The sequence below is a fragment of the Chanos chanos genome, chromosome 2 (genome assembly GCF_902362185.1).
Source record: "Chanos chanos chromosome 2, fChaCha1.1, whole genome shotgun sequence".
NCBI classification, from domain to species: domain Eukaryota; kingdom Metazoa; phylum Chordata; class Actinopteri; order Gonorynchiformes; family Chanidae; genus Chanos; species Chanos chanos.
In genome coordinates, this window is record NC_044496.1 from 48,816,636 (window position 1) to 48,823,114 (window position 6,479).

A 6,479-nucleotide genomic window follows, 5' to 3' on the forward strand; every position below is an offset into this window, starting at 1 on the left:
GAGAGTTTAATGATTATATGAATTTGCCATGGTCTCCAATGCAACCTCCATCTTTCTGCAGCCAAATGTCAATCATGCTTGTGTTCACCGAGACTGGATTTGTGATTTAAAAAAAATGAATGCATGTATTTGTGTCAGAACTTGACAGCTCTGGGGTCTCAACTGTCCTCAATTTTTTGAATAAAAAGAGATGTGAACCAGTGCTGATGTGCTGGAGCCTGAGACATGTAATTACAGTGTATTTATGTGGTTATAACTGCTTTATAACAGGATTTACAAGAAACAAACTCTATATGCTTGTGTGTGTGTGTGTGTCTATTTGATCAAAATGAATGAAAAATTCTGATGGTTAGAATTACTCATCTGAGCTCTGAAAACAGTAAAACACAGTTTAGTTTTACATATGGTCAGCGTATATTCATTCACCTAAACCTTCTCCAATTTTAATAGTTACTCTTAATAATTACCATTAATAGTTCTGTGCTCTTCTCCTACTACCCCAACTATGATCCCATGATAAAAACAGTTAGACAGTTATGCTGTTTGTAAGTATCTACTGAGTGGAGGGCATATGCCTTTCCTGAATACTAATCTGAAACGTATGGTGATTTTAAGTCAAAAACCTAACATTCACTTAAAGGGAAAGAAAACCTCCTTAAGTGAATTTAAAAAAAAACAGAGAAATGTTTAAAATATATATGTATGTAGCATCACAAATGATAAAACCAGTGATTCATGGTGATGCAGTCATATTGTAATAATGCTGATAGCGTCATTTTTTCACACAAATGGTCGTGTCTGCCTTTCTTATTCAGTGGTCATCCCAAGAGGGGCTGGAGAGCGAGAGAGAGAGAGAGAGAGAGAGCGAGCGGGAGAAAAAACGGTGTTCTCTCCTGTGTTCCAGGTGCATGGTCATGAGGAAAGATTTCACACACTTGTCTCTGTGCGTGCATGTGTGTGCTCATGCATGTAAATGCTGGCATTTATTTGTTTTGTTTATTTATGTGTGTTTGTTTTGTGAGCGCATGCTTTCCTGAACGTACTGTATATTTGTATTTGTGTATTATAGACATGTGTATGTATTTGGTTAACACGTGTGTATATTTGCATGTGTGGAAAGGTGTGTAAGTGTGACACCGAAGGCTACGAGAAAGACTCTTTAAGTCTTATCATCACGACCCAGACTCTGGGTTTCAGGAGGGTATGCAGCACTGGCTAGCAAACACACACACACACACTCACACACACACACACACACGCAGGGCTCGTGCGAAGGCCTCCCGCTGATGTGACGGGGTGAGGGGAGAGTGTGTGGTTACCAGGGCGATGGCTGATAAGATATTCGCTCCCCCACGGTTCGTTCGTTCTGGGGAACGGCTACGTAGCGCAACCATGGTAACGGCAGGGCGAGATGTTACGCTATAATTGGTCCAGTGCTGGGAGCAGCATAGCTGCACTTCCAGGTGTGTGCGTGTGTGTGTGTGTGCGTGCGTGTGTATGTGTGTGTGTGTGTGTCAGTCTGCTGGAGGCTGGATATAACACTCTTGGGTGGGAGAAAGGGAAGAGTAGTCTGTGACCTGTTCTCTTCTCTTTTCCTTTTGAATTCCTCCTAATTTTCTTCATTCCAAGTAAACTTGAAATGGGTTTCACACTGTAGATTGTCTGCCGGCTATACAATAATCAGCCGAGCTGTAATTTGCACTACAATGGACAATATTTTTGCAAAGTATTCCAACAGAATCATAAGTAAATAATCCAAACTACTCTAAATGTCACTGCAATATTCCGTAGCATCGTTCCAGCAAGTTCCAGCATCACAGTTTTTGAATGAGTGTGTGTGTGTGCACGTTGTCTGAAGACCTTTCACTAACAGTGTGAAAGAGAGATTGAGAGGAAACCAGATTTAATTCACCAGGAGATTGCTCCTGGTCTCTCCCTCCCTCTCTCTCTCTCTCTCTCTCTCTCTCGCGGCAATGTCTAGGTTTAATTGCATATGGTGGCAGGGAGTGGTTGGATCCAGTGTGAAGGGCCAGGCTGAGGTCTCTTTCTGTGAAGAAGCCATTTAATTTGGACTCTTCTCGGTTCCAGCATCACACACACACACAAACACATGCTACATATCTAATGGAGCGCGCTCTCTGACATACACACACGCATTAACACATGTACATTTCACACAACAGAACACAAACACACTCTACCCACACAATACACATCTAATGGAGCGTGCTCCCTGTTGTACACATACGTGTAAACTCATGCACCTTTTGACATATATATACTGCTACTCCAATGGAGCATGCTCTATTTCATACACACACACACCAGCCCATCTTTATTTCCAGGTAATTGAGTACCTTCACACATACATACCTGAATCAGCACAAACCATAATAGAAAGACAAGACTGGAGAGATAATATTGGTTACATACATACAGAAACCCACATTCCTCTTCAATTTCTGGAGCCCTTCACCTTTGTAATGGAAGTTAACATATTCAGTCAGACACGCTCTGTCTTTGAGGACACGGTTAGGGGGTGAGGCTCAGGTGTGGTGAGGTCTAGTGAAGTCGTGTGTGTGTGTGCTGACCTTGCTAATATTGAGAAGCAAATGCCTCTCATTACACAATAGTGCAGACATAATAGCATGTCTTCTGAGCCAAAATGATCGCTTATTCTACCACGATCCTGTATTAAAGCACAGACACACACACACACACACACACACACACTCACATCTACACATATAGTCTTACTTCTTCTGACAAAAACATATATACATTCTTATTAATTTACAACCCCCCCCCCCCCCCCCCCCACACACATATCACACACACACACAGAACTACTTTTTAATAGTGAAGCAGGCCCTCCCAATCTAAACTCTTATTAAACATTTTAAGATCTGAAACACTGTTTTTACCCAAATATACCATGTGTGAGCTTACTCTTCTGCTGTATGATCACACACACACACACTCACACGCATCTCTCTATGTTTTTCAGTGATGCTGTGGTGGAGGGCAGTGGGAGGATAGTGAGCATGGTTGAGGGACGGTCAGCCACTCAGCAGTCCTCTGAGGCCTGGGGGAGGGGTGACCAGGGCAGTGTATACGTTGGGGTGTGTGTGTGTGTGTGTGTGTAGTTTTCACCCCACCGCTCCAGTCACCAACAGAGCCTATTAAACCCAGCGGCCTTCTTCAACAAATACTGCCTGCCAATTACAGTGAGCGTGTCCACCATCTCTCTTTCTCCCTCTCTCTCTCCCTCTCTCTCCCTCTCTCTTTCCTCTAACTCTGTACCTTCCTTATCTCCGAATTCCTCACTTCCTCTGTCCATCTCTCCATTATTTTCTTCTTTGTCTGTTCCTTTGATCGATGTAATTTCTACACTGTATGTAAGTCGCTTTGGAATGAAATGAATAAAAGCACATAGAAGACATAGCGATGTGACAGTGAGAATGTGTGTTGATTGTCTGTGTTGATTTTCACTCATGCCCCCCCAGTCTAAGACAAATAAACAGAGAGTATTAGAAGCTTGCTGCAGTATATGATATTCTGTTAGCAGGGCTGAAGTGACAGCCTCCTGACAGCACTGGGAATTCACCCTCAACTGGCAGAGCTGCTCTGGCATAGTGATGAGAAGGTGGACACAGACCCCCGGGCTGTGTGTATGTGTGTATGAGGGTGTGTGTGTGTGTGTGTGTGTGTGTGTGTATTAAGGAAAGGTTGCAGGGTATCTGACAAAGATAGAGGTACCAAGGGAAATTGACCATTGCTAGATATGTGTCACAAATCTGTAGTGAAAATCCGCCTCCAAGTCTCTGTCTCTCTCTCTCTTTTTCTGAATCCCTGAATGAGTGTGTACCCTTTAGGAATGTCAACAGGAGCCTGTCTTCAAACGTATCACATCGCCTCAGACACGTCTCCAGGTATCACCTACGTCTTACACATCCTGCATGTGTTGCTTACTATACATACCTAAACCCCCCTGTAATACTAGCCCACCCAAATATCTGCTTATAGGGTCCTCCATTTCATGCCTTGACTAACACTGAGGCAACTCCGTTAGCGTGTAGTCTCAAAATACTGCAGAATTTGCTACAAGTAAACAACAAGCTCAGTCTTGTGTTCTTTTTCTTTGAATCTTTGTTCTGGAAACTGAGCTTGATTTTTCCAGGGTCCCTGGCTTCCCATTTTCCACATGACTACTCACTCCTGAGAGATTCCGACACCTCTAATTTCACTTTTCCGGAAATCCGTGTCACCTGCTGCCCGCTCTGTCTGGTGCCCGAACTGCCAGCCTGCCAACACTCTGCTGATGGGCACTGCTGCCTGGCAGGATGGCAGGAAGAAAAAGGAACAGGGGAGGGGTTGAAGTGAAAAGAAATACAAGAAAGAGAGGTTAGGTCTGAGGGAAAGCGAGGGATAGATTGAGATGGAGCAAGTGGGGGAGAAAGAGAGAGTGAGAGAAAGAGCAAGACAGAGATAGATGGAGAGACAGGGTGAGAAGAGATAGTTCAAAGGAAGAAAAAAAGGGCGAACGGACTGAGAAGGCAGCCAGGCTGAGATAGAGAAAAGAAGAAGAAGAAGAGAGAGAGAGAGAGAGAGAGAGAGAGGGAACGAGAGAAAGTGAGAGGAATACAGAAATGGGGAGAATAATAGAGCAAAAAGGCAAGCAAGTGAGAGATATCCCGCAGAGTTCGAAAGAGTGAGAGAGATGGAGAGCGAGAATAGTGGGAAAGAAAGAAGGAGAGGAGAGGAGAGGCAGTTATTGGCAACTGGCCTCACTGAATGTGGTCATAAAGACAAGAGTGAGGAAGGCTGGAGTACAAGGGACAGCGGCAAGGGCACCTTTTCATACAGGAGACAGAAAATGTCCAAAATGACCTGAGAGGAATAAGGATTTCTCTCAAAAAATTTAACACCCCCCCCCCCCCCCCCAATGTCTTTATTTATTCATTCATATTTTTACTGAGGTTGCTCTGTGGCGCATTGGCACAATTAGGCTTTTTTTTTTTTTTAAAAGCCTGTTGCTGTGGGAATAGTCATGATGCTCAAACAAAGGAATGATGCTGATACATGAACTCAGCACGCGCTTGCCAACTGACATGTTGCACTGCTAATTAAGAATGTGATCATTTTTATAGAGCAACTGCTTTCCTTATCAAGCTTTTTTTAAACAATATTTTTTTCTTTTCTGATCTATCTCAGCGCGGTTAGGAAAACTGAACAGGACGGTAAAGTGCAGAAGTTTGAAGTAAACAGCTTTTTTTTTTTTTCTTTCTGACATCCCCCTACATCAGTTAATTCAACAGTGTTCTAACGGTGACACTTCTCATTTCGTGCACAATTATCATAATTGTAAGTACTGTGTCATGCGCACTGCCTAATGTCAGAAATAGTAATTTAATGGTCATGTCAGGCCTAAAGTTATGGCAACCCCGGAGAGGTTATTAAGGTGCATTGCAGTAAACACTGTCAACACAGGCAAAAAACATGCTCTTTCTCAATGCGCTTGATATTTAAAAAAATAGTATGAAAGGGATCTGATAACTCCTAAATATTTTTATTCCTAAACCATCTTCAACAATTTTTTTTATAGCGTGTGAATGTGACTAAATATATTCAAGCATTGCATTTCTCACACTAACTTTACACAGATCCCTAACCTATTTAATGGTTCATTTTAAGAAGCGTTAAGTGTGTCTGCCAATTTTTGTGTGCTTGCTGGGTCAAGCTGGTTCTGACGAGAGGAAGACAGCATTGCAGGAGGTAGCAGTGTTATGGTGTCTTTTTTGCAGTGAAACATCCTGCAGTTTTCTAGTTGGAGGTTAACTTTATGTGTGACTGTATGTTGCATTAAATCGGAGGGAGTCTCCCCTATGAAAATAATTACACTTGTCATTTCTACTATCTCTGTTTGAAAAATGCCACCACACTTTCCAGCACTTTTGATGCAGCATTTTCAACAACAGAATAAATGTTGATTGTAATCACAAAATGGTGGCTTTTCAGGAAGAGAGAGAGAGAAATATAGAAAGAACTGAACAGTGGTACCAAGTGTTTCTGTCCACTTTGGTTCTTTGTTGGGCCAACAAGACTTCACTGGAATTTTTACCACAGAATCTGACAGAGCATTGGATTAGCACTTGTTAGAACAGCACCACCAATGTAACTCCATGACATTTTTTTTACTGTAATTATCATGGTTGTTATATTAACAACAACAACGATAAATTAATTTTTGTAGATCATCTGGTTTGTCGGCTGCAGTTTTCTGTGATGATCAGGACACAATATCCCATGTCAGACATCCATCAATATTAAGAATATGTTAAAAAATTTCACTTCATTGAGTTCTCTGTGTGATATCTTTTCATTCAGACAGTTCTACAGCAATTTGGCTCATGTTCCTCACGCACAAACTCTTTCGCGTTCCATTTCTCTCACCCGTGGTAACGTCTGGATGCCAACAA